Source organism: Lethenteron reissneri, chromosome 51, assembly GCF_015708825.2.
Source record: "Lethenteron reissneri isolate LAM-NWPU_2019-01 chromosome 51, ASM1570882v1, whole genome shotgun sequence".
Lineage (NCBI taxonomy): Eukaryota > Metazoa > Chordata > Hyperoartia > Petromyzontiformes > Petromyzontidae > Lethenteron > Lethenteron reissneri.
Genome location: NC_083829.1, coordinates 2,653,043 through 2,667,312, shown reverse-complemented (window position 1 = coordinate 2,667,312; position 14,270 = coordinate 2,653,043). Strand labels below are relative to the sequence as shown.

General features: G+C 43.8%; 1 long non-coding RNA gene across 3 annotated transcripts; it reads right to left on the bottom strand.

Moving 5' to 3' along the window:
- Positions 1-826: 826 nt before the first annotated feature.
- On the bottom strand, positions 827-12,839 carry LOC133355629 (uncharacterized). 3 transcript variants are annotated; one of them, XR_009756712.1, is made up of 5 exons: positions 12,590-12,839; positions 11,455-11,507; positions 9,800-9,990; positions 7,345-7,443; positions 827-4,668 (listed from the first exon to the last, which is right to left on the bottom strand). It is a non-coding gene; the product is annotated as an uncharacterized LOC133355629 (long non-coding RNA). The 3 variants fall into 3 exon arrangements; XR_009756711.1 differs by having other exon boundaries at positions 9,800-9,981; positions 12,590-12,838; XR_009756713.1 differs by having other exon boundaries at positions 9,800-9,938; positions 12,590-12,838.
- Positions 12,840-14,270: the final 1,431 nt, after the last annotated feature.

Genomic DNA, 14,270 nt, shown 5'->3' with positions numbered 1-14,270 from the left:
CGATAACTGGAACGTCCCCTGCTTACCTACTCATGAAAAGACAGCTCCGGACTCGCCTTGATCTATTGAGACCAACACCCAGCAAGATCAAGTCAATGTACGAGCAAGGCGGTCTAAGGACAGAAAGTTCTTTGTTGGAGATCCTGTCTATGAACGGAACTACACCACTAAGGAAAAGTGGGTTCCTGCAACTGTTCTTCAAAAGACTGGACCTGTCTCATACAAAGTCAGCACCCAAGACAACAAGACCTGAAGGAGACATGTCGACCAGTTACTTCCTCATGAACCTGCGGCTACAAACTCTGAAGTAAATACGCCAGCGTTTACCTTCACAAGTGAGCTGACACCCTACTGGAACATGTCAGCACCTACGCCAGCCCCTTCTACACCACTGCCAACAGAGCCCAATCGTCCAAGTACACCTGAGGCTCAGCCTGAGCCTACATCTACACCTGAGCCTGTTCCGGTGTTGCGGCGCAATCCACCCAGAGAAAGAAAACTTTCAGTACGTTATAGTTAGTGCTAACCGTGGAAGCGAGGGGCAGAATAATCCCATTTGGGTTTAGCGGAATGTTGAGGCTGCCTACACTCTCTTCCAAGTTAGATAAAGTTGTTGTTTGTGTTAATGTGGACATTACCATTTAAGGGGGAAGATATGTTATATTTCGTTGTTTGGGTGTAATTGTCCGCGGTCCCTAACGTTATGTCAAACTTTGCTAGAAACTAGTGAGGGAAAAAAGTATTTGATCCCCTGCTTATTTTGTACGTTTGCCCACTGACAAAGAAATGATCAGTCTATAATTTTAATGGTAGGTATATTTGAACAGTGAGAGACAGAATAACAACAAAAATCCAGAAAAACGCATGTCAACAATTTTATAAATTGAATTGCATTTTAATGAGGGAAATAAGTATTTGACCCCCTCTCAAGCAGAAGGATTTCTGGCTCCCAGGTGTCTTTTATGCAGGTAATCAGCTGAGATTAGGAGCACACTCTTAAAGGGGGTGCTCCTAATCTCAGCTTGTTACCTGTATAAAAAGACACCTGTTCACAGAAACAATTAATCAAACAGATTCTAAACTCTCCCCCATGGCCAAGACCAAAGAGCTCTCCAAGGATGTCAGGGACAAGATTGTAGACCTACACAAGACTGGAATGTGCTACAAGACCATCGTCAAGCAGCTTGGTGAGAAGGTGACAACAGTTGGTGCGATTATTCGCAAATGAAAGAAACACAAAGGAACTGTCAATCTCCCCTCGGCCTGGGGCTCCACGCAAGATCTCACCTCGTGGAGTTGCAATGATCATGAGAACAGTGAGGAATCAGCCCAGAACTACACGGGAGGACCTTGTCAATGATCTCAAGGCAGCTGGGACCAGTCACCAATAAAACAGTTGGTAACACACATCAACTCAACTTGCCGTGTTTGGAGGAGGAATGCTGCCTATGACCCCAAGAACACCATCCCCACCGTCAAACATGGAGGTGGAAACATTATGCTTTGGAGGTGTTTTTCTGCTAAGGGGAGAGGACAATTTCACCGCATCAAAGGGACGATGGACGGGGCCATGTACCGTAAAATCTTGGGTGAGAACCTCCTTCCCTCAGCCAGGGCATTGAAAATGGGTCGTGGATGGGTATTCCAGCATGACAATGACCCAAAACACACGGCAAAAGGCAACAAAGAAGTGGCTCAAGAAGAAGCACATTCAGGTCCTGGAGTGGCCTAGCCAGTCTCCAGACCTTAATCCCATAGAAAATCTGTGGAGGGAGCTGAAGGTTCGAGTGCCAAATGTCAGCCTCAAAACCTTAATGACTTGGAGAAGATCTGCAAAGAGTGGGACAAAATCCCTCCTGAGATGTGTGCAAACCTGGTGGCCAACTACAAGAAATGTCTGACCTCTGTGATTGCCAACAAGGGTTTTGCCACCAAGTACTAAGTCATGTTTTGCAGAGGGGTCAAATACTTATTTCCCTCATTAAAATGCAAATCCATTTTTAACATTTTTGACATGCGTTTTTCTGGATTTTGTTGTTGTTATTCTATCTCTCACTGTTCATATAAACCTACCATTAAAATTATAGACTGATCATTTCTTTGTCAGTGGGCAAACATACAAAATCAGCAGGGGATCAAATACTTTTTTCCCTCACTGTATAAAGGACCGCTGTCCCTGGGGTTTGGGGCCACTTCCCGGAGTCGTTCAGTAAAGCACTCGTTCATGTTGAAGCTTCTCTGCCTCTGGTCTGATTAAGGAGTGAGTCCGGGGTTGCTCTGGAGGGTCAAGACACAACAGATACCTATCCCTACGACGTATTGGTTCTGCCGGTTGGTCATTCAGGAGCAGAGCCTGCGATGGGAATGTTTGGTTGGATCAAGCGCATGCGCAGCGTGACAACCACAATGACTTCCACTCAAACCAGCACCACGGCCATCCTTCAGGCACCTAACGTGGCCCAAAAACCTCCAGGTAATAAGAATATCATTATCAATCTTGATTTGAAGCTTTCGTGACTGCAGGAATCCATACTCTTTTGGTTCTTTCGGTAAAGTCACGTAGGTATAAAATAAAATAAATCACAACGTTTCGATCGCAACACAAGCGGTCGTCCTCAGGCGGAAAAAATATAATCCAGCAGTGTAACTGCTGAACCAGCAAGAGAGCAGTTACAACACAGTTAATTTATGTGGCGATTGGCAAGCAAGCGGGGTCTGAGCTGGAAAGGAATTCCATCCACGGACGCAAGCACTTCAGATTTGTTAATGGGGGATATTAGGGAGAGAGGGATTAGGGAGGGAGATTAGCATGAGCTTCCGTCTCTGCATAAGAGTATCATGCCCGCATATGCGCACAACAGCAGTGTCAATGACAGATTAGGACCCTGAGAGAGCAATCCAAACGACGTGAACATGAGTGCAATCCAAAGGACGTGAACATGAGAGTGCAATCCAAAAATATCATTATCCCTGTCCCACAGGGGTTGGAAACCTGTGGCTCAGGAAAGGTATGTGGCCCTTAAAGAATTGCGTCATAAAGTTATTTATTAAATACCATCTCGTATTCATGTGCATTGAAAAATATTTTTACGAATTCGACAAAAATGGCTGTTATTTTAGTTGCCAAACCCTACTCTAGCCTTAACTCCAAACCCTATCTGTAACTCTAAACCCTAACATAGCCCCAACTCCAAACCCTAACTTTGTAAGTCCCTAACCCTCACTAATTAGAAATGAGAGTTGATATTTTGTTGATATTTTACTGGGGTTAACTTGCTGAATGTGGTTTGCTCCTTCCTTGTCTGTGGACGCAGTCTACAAGACCGTTATGATGGCCGTTCTGCGTTCCATGGGGCTGATCGCTGTGTCTTGGTGCAAGGCTTCTATAATGGCGCTTTGTTAGGCGAGTTCACATGTCACACCCCTCCCTATCTACCCCGCATATAAAGCAATGTCCATAATAAAGGTATTTTTGGGATAGATTGAATAAATATAAATGTGTTGTTAAACCCACCACTACCCCACACAGCCAAGGTTTGTTCCAGTACGTGACTACTTCAGCACACCAGTGTTTTGGAGTAAACCCACAACATTTACCATTGGAGAACAATATTTCGCTGATTACAACCAGCTTCATCAGTCAATAGCCAGAATTGTGAAGACATCCTCGTGTTTTGTTCTTCAATAACGCAATAAAGGTGATGTCATCACTGTGGGCCTATCGTCACAAAAAAATATCATTGCAGAAATAACTTTTTGGGGAAAATTTGGAAAAGTCAGTCCCTCATGTTAAAGCGACTTGAAGAAAAACAAACTGAAACAAAAAGCTCTTATCTAGTAGCTACACACAACTAATTGACGTGTCGTTTGCCAGTCTGGCACACATTTTCAAGCTTCATCGATGATACAATTAACTCATGTGCATTAAGCATCATGCTCCAAAATTATTCATCCATGCCCATTCTCTTGCAGCATCACCCCATGTTAGACAATGGTCCATGGAAACATATATGACTTCCATCACATAACTCTCAGAACTAGGATTTAATTAAAACAAACTCGCTTCACTTTAAAGCCCAGTTTTATCTCAATCAGCTACCTTTGATTTAAAGCTTTCGTGACTGCAGGGATTCATCTTCTTGGTTCTTTCGGTAAAGTCGGTAAAGTCACGAAAGAACCAAGAAGATGAATCAGCTACCTGGCGTATAAATTAGGATCTCAGCAGTATCAGTTCACACTATGATATCTCTACACCTACCACAAGGCAGTGATGAAAAAAATAACTAAAGAATCTTCAAATGCATATCCATCTTTCTGAGACAATGTCGAGGTATGTGTGTCGTAATCGTAGCTTGGAAGGTAAGAACATTGTGCAGGAACCTAGAAAGCCTTGAGTGCACAAGCGCTGTACGCTGCATTCTGGTGGGTGAAACCTTCAATGTCTAAACCATCTTCTTCTGCTTCTCTTTTTGTGCTCTATGGCAGCTTTCCAGCACAGACTGTAGATGATGCCAGTGAAGCCAGTCCCATGAACAGGGAAGACAAGCCACCATGGCTCCGGACAAACATCTTGGAAGGCCTCACCGCACTTTACCCATGTGTAATGCTGCAGCCGAGGGCCGTGGACGATGCAGAAGCGGCGCCAGGCGGGTGGTTTATGGAGGTCCTCTGATCCAGGGACCAGCGGCAACGCAGATGGGAACAGAAATGGCCACAATAACACGCACCACAAGAAAGTGAAGTCAGGTGAGAGAAGTGTGTTACGTGTGCATCTGCCAGTCATCTCAGTCAGTCAATCCCATGGCACCTGGGTCTGTTCCATGACCTACTGGCTACAAGCCTTTGACACTTCGCAGGCCTGAAGGTGCACTTAGCATGGCACAGATGTCCTACTGGACATCTATGAAAAGAGCTTTATAGCTCATCAAATTCGCAACCCACACCAAGAAAGAGGCATCATGTCCCCACTAATTCCTTCCCACTCACATTTCAATTCTAGGGTCTTGCAAAGGCCTTTATCATCAGGCCTCCGAAACACCACTATTTTACACGCTTTCTTTTAACTCACTCGTCTTTTGTTGTTGTTGTTGTTGTATCCTCAAATCTTGTAACTCAATTTTAACCCACTTCCCAATGTGGTATCGACTGCAAACTTGGTATACTTATGTCTTACTGATGACAATACTATATTCTATCATAACACATCTATATTTTTAAACATCCTTTTTTAAATGTTATGTTTCGGCTTGGGTTTAATTTTCCACGGTCAACTGACGTTGGCTGTAATTGGCCACAGTCCCTTACGTTATGGCAAGCTTCGGGGTCACTTCCTGGAGTCGTGGAGTTCTGCCATTACTCGTACATTTCATAAAAGCGTGTTTTTTAAAAAGTTTTTTAAAAATATTACTTATTAACAGGCGGAATGGTATCTTTAACCTGAGTGTGTGCTCCAATCTGTATTCTGTCTATAAGGACCATGCTTCTAGACCTTTGCATTGCATATTTATTACAAGTTGGTGTACGTGTTAGTCCATTTGCCAAGGTATTGTGTTGTGAGCGCGTTGTCTGTGGAGTGACCATGACACATATTTTACGTTGTTTTGCAAATTATTTTAGTGAAAGTAATTGGTTCAAGAATATTGTTTCATTGCATTCAAACTAAACTATAAACCATTTATTTATTTCATCAGTTCAGGCCCACTGAGCTACCTAGCTCTTTTTCAGAATCAACAAAGTGGCTTATCACATGGAAATTTATAGCAGCCAAATACTCTAAACGCATGTCTCTAAATGTGGAGGGAAAGACTGGAGGACCCGGAGAAAAATCCACACAACCACCGGGAGAATATGCAGGGTCGGGATCGAACCCAGGCGAGGTAGTTAACAAAAGGAAAGTTTGAAGACCTTGCTCGCCATCTGTGATTAAACTGAGGTCTCAAATATAGCAAGTTTCCAGTTTCAATAGTTGAAAAACAGACCATCCTAATAAATAACGTGGCTTATCCCAACTCCAAAACATGTGACATTCCACAAACTATATTTATAAGGGATATCAAAGGTGTGCCCCTGTTGTGAATAAATGTAATGGTTCGAGAGGTGCTTACACTCGTGTGGAGGCAACACTATTTATTTAACACAACTGCAACACAAATGCAACACACCCTACATAAGGTGGTGACCACCGTCCTATTTTTGCTAACACTCGGGTACTACTTGGCGTGGCCAAGCCAGGAGAGCTTCTGCTTGGCCACGATGACTGGAGACTTCTTTCTTCAGAGTCTTCATGAGACGACCTCATCCCAGGCACCAACAGTCCAGTTCTCCCCGCTAAGCCCGCTTATCAGCCTCTCTGGCGTGGCCGGCCACAGCCTGGCCACGCCCCCCTTCTCGAACCCACGAGAAGGCTCCACTCCCCGACCACATGATCCCCAGGGTCCCCCAGGCCCCCTGGCCACCTGCTAGATCCGGTCACGTGCCCAGCCGGGGTCACTCTGAGTGCCACGGCCTGACACAATCCCCGTGGCACCCATTAACAGCCTCCATACCGAACAGGCAGTGACGTCACGTGTACAGACCCAACATAGCAGTGACGTCATGTGTATACAGACCCGATACAGTAGTGACATCATGTCACTACATAAAGACACCTCCTGAAGTGACTTCACAAGTACCCCTGTCTGTGACATCTCCCCTAGGAACATACTATATATAAAATAATTTGTATTATATATACTATATATACATAACTCTGTTATGTATATATAATATATACATAACAGAGTGTTCTTCATTAATTTCCAGAGGGAACCATAAGACATCATCAGTGTGAGGGCCGCCACACATTTGAAACCATTAGGGATTTGGCAGCACGATGATGATTTTACTGCTACCGCCAATTGTATGAATTAGTCACTGCTCAAGGGTCCACCGCATGGCACTGTCAAGGCTGTGTTAACGACAAAGGCTCGTCAAGTGGTGTTGTGATTCTGCTCCGACACTGTGTGGCGTCAGCAATGAGGCCACTCTCCACTACTCGCTGCTACTTTAACATGGATCTGTTTACTGGCGAATAAGAAAATGCAAAGAAGCTGCACAGCAACATGAAGGCTGCTTTCAAGAAGATGACATTTAAATTCAAGAGGAAGTAGTCATGCACGGCAACTCGCTTCCCCGACAAACCCTCCCAGTAACGCCTTTTTTCCAATTATTTATAAATTCACCCAAAAGCCGAGGTGCTAAACTGTTGGGGCAAGGCCGGCATGGTACACAATGGACTGGGTGACCATTCCCGGCCACCTTTGTTTGCCAAGTGACGATCTTTGCATGTCGCACCAGATCTCTCACCTGAGTTTGAGTCGACCCACGGAAGACCCAGGACTGTTGACCGTCAGTGGTACTGAAATTCTGGTAACTGGGTCCATAGCGCAGGGTGCGATCCACTACCTACATACACACGCACACATACACAAAACCACAGATGCTGATAGACATGTAAATATAACACAGAGAAATGTACTGTAATCCCAGTTATGAAAAAAAATAAACAATGGTTTTATTTGAAATGTAATTACAAAGTCTTGGCACTTCTGTTAAACACTGCATTCTTCATAGATTATGCTGCGGCTTCACACTTGTCAATACCGCAAACAGAAACACGATCTGTATTTCATTCCCGGAAAGGCCCTTCGTCCCAGGCTAGGGTCTGAGCTCACTCGTGCACCCTATTTTTCACGGGCGCCTACAATGCTTTCATTTGGGTGCCACGTAGGCGAGAGTGCCACGATGATGATATGTTTACTACCTCGCTTGGTATGCAGGAGGTTGTAAGTTCAATCCCGACCCAGGCGCCTGGAGTTTGCATGTCTCTCTCCCCTTGTGCTTGTATGGTTATTTCTAGGGGTCCTCCGGTTTTTCCCTCGACAAATTAGAAATATGCATTTAAAGTATTTGTTTAACACGTAGGCTTTCGCAACCAATATTATTCATAACATAGGTTTTTGGGTCAGATCGCGTTATTTATAAATGTGTCGTAACCCTCCACCACCCAACACGGCCAAACAGTAAAAAATGTGTCACGTTTTTCAAAGGACAAAATAATTCACTTATTTAGCCCACTGGTGTGTTGATGAGAGAATCAACAGCATTTTAAAATTTGAGTATGACGTTTCGCTGGTAATTACAATCAGCTTCATCGGGCAAGAATGGTGAAGCTCTCCTGTTGCTCCCGGTCTTAAATAGAGCAGCAGCAGGGTGACGTTATCATTTAATTCAATCTGGTGCAGTGATTCTTAAGTATTTGGTTGCTATAAATGTGAACACCATAAGCCACTTCGTTGAGCTATCATTTTTTGCCCAGATGGCTTCTGAAAAAGAAAGATATATCTCAGTGGGCCTTACCTGGTAAAATAAAAAAAAATGTTGGTTTTGTTTATTTATACTCTACGTTCACATGGCCCTGGTTTCTCAATTGGTAACAAAAGGAAGACTAAGTTTTCAACTTCCTGCCTTGGGGCCATTTGACCTCACCCCTGGTTTCGAAGTCACCGAGTGGCCCATCATCACTATGATGCTGAACTGACACAATTTTCCGTTACTCCGTGTTGGCTCCACCATCGGTATGGGGGTGACAATCCACTCCTTAGAAATTCGATTAATTAGAGCAATTTGGGGTTGCGAATCTAAGAATTACTCCTATGTTTGTGTGTAACGCGTGTGACGTCACTCTACATACCGCAACCCCCCCCCCGCCATTAATATTCATGAGTGGGTGGATTTTTACACTCGCGCAAAGGGTCGAGCAGAAATTTTAAAAAAATCGCAAATTCGCTTCAAGTTTGACATCTATTTATTGAAAGTGAATCTAATAAACAATTCTACGCAGCAACAAAGTGGATTTGGTGTTATTTCTTATTTCTACATTATGGTAAAATATAAATTTCTCGGTGATTTTCCAGATATTGTATCGAATTCCTATTTATTTCAACCCGTGACCGAAAGCAGAAGAGATTAAAGCATCAAAGCAGCGAATTTTAACAAATTGAAGGTCAGTTATATACAGTGCAAGTGACATGAAGTGAGGTGTTTTATGACAGTTTTGTGCAAGAATCACTGCCATTAATGCAGTGCTACAATGAAATGCAGTGAAGTGTTTGATGACATCCTTTTGTGCAAGATTCACTGACAATAAATTTACACAAATACAATTACACTCTGCTCAATCTTTTCATAAATATTACAGCTTCGGTCCTAGAATGGGCAAACAAGCTAGTTATTTCTTAAATATCACCTTGAATGGTTGCAGCGCTAGTGGCTGCAAGTTTGATGTGACTTCATCCTCCATGGCCATTCCACTGCCGGAAAAAGGCCTCCCCCAAACCATCTCAATCTTTCTCGATCTGGTGATGGAACACGAGCATGATTTAATTGCTCCATCTCAGTGGTCATACTCTTTGGATTGTGACATCGCCCAGAAGTAGCGCGCTCACCACTCGTTGCCAAGGTTTGCGATTTGAATCGGCTGGCCGCCCTGGTTAGCACTTCGGTGTGTGATATCCAAAGTATCACTACGCACTGTCTGCTTCACTCACAGTGGACATGAAAGATTCCATGACGTCATTTGCAGGAGCAGGCCATCACGTGCCAGCAATCATGGTCCAAATTTGACAAATTCGAAAATACACTGCTAAATATTCAAATGACACTCCAGTACACAGCAGCGATCATTGGCCACTACTAACAAATTCGTTTCCCCGGGTCACTCTTGCAAAATGAGACTCATCGTGGCCTTCCGAGTTCTCACCCTTTGCAGCGGCCCCAGGAACAGCTCAGCTCACGATCCAGGATCAGCACCGATGACCCTGGTAACCCCATGTTCTGAGGACCACGGCACTCCATGTGCTGTGCCCTTCCCACCTCCCGGTCGTTTTTTGCTGAGGCGGCTGCAGTCCCCACGGTGATACAGGGGGCCGTGACGGGGTCAACCTGCTCTCTCTCCGAGTGGAGTCAAGTGTAAGCTCAATGCCTTTATTACACGCTTTCTTTTAACTCAGTTTGTCGTTGTTGTATCCTCAAATCTTGTTACTAAATTTTAACCCACTTCCCAATGTGGTATCGACTGCAAACTTGCTATGATTATGTCATACTGATGACAATACCATATTCTATCATAAAAATATATATTATGTTTAGGCTTGGGTCTAATTGTTCACGGTCAACTGACGTTGGTTGTAATTGGCCACTGTACCTTACGTTATGGCAAGCTTCGGGGCCACTTCCTGGAGTCGTGGAGTTCTGCCATTACTCGTACATTTCATAAAAGCGTGTTATTAAAAAAGTTTTTTATATTACTTATTTATCTATTGACGCAAACTCAAGTCCATCCTCGCAGCAGTGGCGGCTTTAGACTGGCCATTGAACAAAGACTGTCACCGCATTGCACGCTTTCAGATGTGGCTTCTGCAGCCGTGTGGAACGCTATTCCTTTCAATATCAGGAAGCCACTGAATGTATGCGCTTTTAAATCTATAATTAAAACTAATTTCTTTAGAACTGCTTGTGTTAAGTTTGTCCTTCCCCCGCACCTCTGATTAGCACGATTGTACAGTGCAAAAGAAGTTCAACATACACACAATTAGCATAATGGATTCTTGCTGTGACCCGTGCCCATTGTGCCTCGTTCTTTCCTGGCTGTGATCGTTATCGAGGACACAGTGAGGTCATCAATAAGTGATGAAATTTAAGTTTTGGTGGCAATCCTTTCCGAGAGGTTGACGAGGGTTCAAAATTGGGTTATACAGGTAGGAACAATATGTTCCACACTGCCCACCAGGGATTATTTGTCTGTCTGTCTGTCGTGCATAAATATATATATAAACAGCTCTTTGATTTGTGGAGACCTACTGCCGGGTACGGAGAGGGGAGGTGCCTAAGGGAGGGTCAGGGGAGGGGCCTAAGGAAGGGGGCAGTCAGGAGAGGGGCCTGAGGGGGGGGTCAAAGGAGGGGCCTAAGGATATGGGGGGGGGGTGGTCAGGGGAGGGGCCTAAGGGAGGGGGGGTCAGGAGAGGGGCCTAAGGATATGGGGGTGGTGGTCAGGGGAGGGGCCTAAGGGACGGGGGTCAAGGGAGGGGCCTAAGGATATGGGGGTGGTCAGGGGAGGGGCCTAAGGATATGGGGGGGTGGTCAGGTGAGGGGCGTAAGGGAGGGGGGGTCAGCAGAGTGGCCTGAGGGAGGGGGGGTCAGGGGAGGGGCCTAAGCAAGGGGGAGGGGCCGATAGTTAAGGGGGCTGGCTACCTGGCTGGCTGCCTGGCTACCTTAAGTTATCTTGTTATACAGGTAGGAACAACAGGTTCCACACTGCCCACCAGGGATTATTTGTCTGTCTGTCGTGCATATTTGTCTGTCTGTCGTGCATATTTGTCTGTCGTGCATGAATGCGCTGTCCAACCAAGTTCCTACCTGCCCACTCCGAAGGAACGCGTTTCGTCCGGCTCCCAGCTACGCCAACGGACCTGTAATATCGACGTGCTGGCATCACTATTGTATTCTAGATTTGAAGCTTTCGTGACTGCAAGGATTCATACTCTTAGGTTTTTTCGGTAAAGTCTCATAGGTAAAAAAATTACATTAAAATTAATAAAAGTAATAATATAAATAAAATAATAAATCACGACATTTCGGAGGCAACACAAAAGCTTCCGTCTTCAGGTGGAACCGTCACAGCACGATAGCTGTATCAAGTCATCTTCTTGGTACTTGATACAGCAATCGTGCTGTGACGGTTCCACCTGAAGACAGAAGCTTGTGTCGCCTCCGAAACGTCGTGATTTATTATTTTATTTCTATTCTTACTTTTATTAATTTAAATTTTATTTTTTACCTACGTGACTTTACCGAAAAAACCTAAGAGTATCACGATTGTAAACATTTTTTAATAATAAAAACTCCCTATACTTATTTCAACCATTTATATCATACTAATCATAACTATCCATTATACTATGCTTTTCCTAACTTAACTATGATAAATACAGCTATTTTACCTATTATTTGTATTACCATCATTATCCTAGTATTTACATAACCTATCCAACTACGATTTACAATATGCTTATTCCAGATTACCATACTTATACAATATTTATAACATAGCCCCGTTCCGATTAATACTAGGATCGTAAACAGTACTGAGAATCATCTTCTTGGTTTTTTCGGTAAAGTCACGTAGAAGGGAAATAATAAAATTATAAAAATAAAATTATCACGTTTTGGCCACAACACAAGCAGCCGTCCTCAGGTGAAGACAGAGCTGTCTGAAAGACAACTGAGAATCATTACGGTGCTTATCATAACTAGAATTTATAATACTATTAATTATTGATCAATTAAGCAAATACATAACAATGTGTCACTTAGATATTCAAAGAGGCAGGTTCCAACTAAGCAAATAGGCCTCAATAATGGCGGCTCAACATTTTACAATATTAACACTGCAAATGATCAATAACTATTTGATACTATAACATTTGCACACTATCGTACATATTTGAAAACTATAAAACTAATAACAAATAAGTGTACATATATATCAAACCTGTAATATCGACGGGATGGCTAAAAGAATGCCCCCCCCCAACCGATACAGGCCTCCCGTTCTTCAAAATCCTGAGGGAATGTATCCTACCATTAATATCGCATATTTACATTTATGCAAATATAAAAAATATATATGAAAACTTAACTACTATTGCAAGGTCACTAATATCAAATATGTATGATAAAACATAACTGTGTTAATGGTTTATTGTAAGGATTGCGACGGATTAAATTGTAACGGTTAAGCCTCAATTTCAACAGCAGCTCACCTCGTCCAGTTGGGCACGTGACTAGCGATTTCATCACGTGACTGCCTCGCCTGCACGTGACGATAGGGCGTGGCCTAACGTACCAACCAATTTATCCCAAGCCAACCGTGACAAGTTTAACGTCCTCTTAATGACTTAATTGTATTATAGTGCGAATATATGCACCATTTATTAGTAACACAAGCACACTGGTTACCTTAGGGACAGCAAAAGCTAACCCAACCATGCGTCAAACATTACTTGAATGTGTGTGTATGTATCTACCATCTACCTTTAAATTTCGATTTAAAGCTTTCGTGACTGCAGGGATTCATCTTATTGGTTCTTTCGGTAAAGTCACGTAGAAGGGAAATAATAAAATAATATAAATAAAACATAATAAAATACAAATTCTCACGACGTTTCGGCCACAACACAAGCAGCCGTCCTCAGGTGAAGAAACAGAGTTGTCGGAAAGACAGCGTCCCAATGAACAACCGCCAAGCTTGGCAGCGTATATTTAAGCTGGGTCGGGGGAGGAGAGTGCCTTGACAAAGGAGTTTACATATCAACAGCGGAATAAGCATATTGATGGCAAATGCAGATATGGGATTAGTCACTTGTTGTGGAATGTGTAGTAGGTGGTGGGGGGCTTTCAAAGTCATATTATGCTAGTATATTATGTAGGATTAGCAGTGATAAAGGGAGGGAAATTGTAATCGTAAGGAGCTGCCGCAGCCAAACCACCGTGTATCAAGCTCGTGCATTATGTGGGCAACAAAAAAGGGGGGAGTTTCTAAAGAACTGCAAATGCACTGCGAATATATGCACCATTTATACTGGTAGGAACCACCTGGTACCACCAGCCCACAGGGGATTATTGTGTCCGTCCGTCGTGCATCCAAAAATGGGAGGTGTGGGGTTGGGTGAAGATGGGAGGGTGAGGAAGGGCTGGGTGGAGGTGGAAGTGGTGGTACTGGGTGGGGAGGGGCTGGTCACCCCGTAGTGCCCTTATAAAACTCAACGTTTAACCTACTCATGCCGGCTTATGCCCGCTCTCACAGTCGGCCATATTTGCGGAATACACCACGCCGCCGTTGACCCTTGCCATTGACCGAGCAACCCAACGTTCCTACCAGCTCCCTCCACAGGAATGTTTAGTAACACAAGCACACTGGTTACGTTAAGGACAGCAAAAGCTAACCCAACTATGCGTCAAACATTACTTGAATGTGTATGTATCTACCATCTACCTCTCTGGCATCTCTAAAAACATCTGCAGAAGCGAGAACGGCCCAAGATCACGTGTCTCCATACTCTTTGGTTCTTTTGGTAAAGTCACGTAGGTGAAAATAATAATAAAATAATAAAAAAGCGAAAACAACTGAATTAAATCACGACGTTTCGGGCGCAACACAAACGTCCGTCATC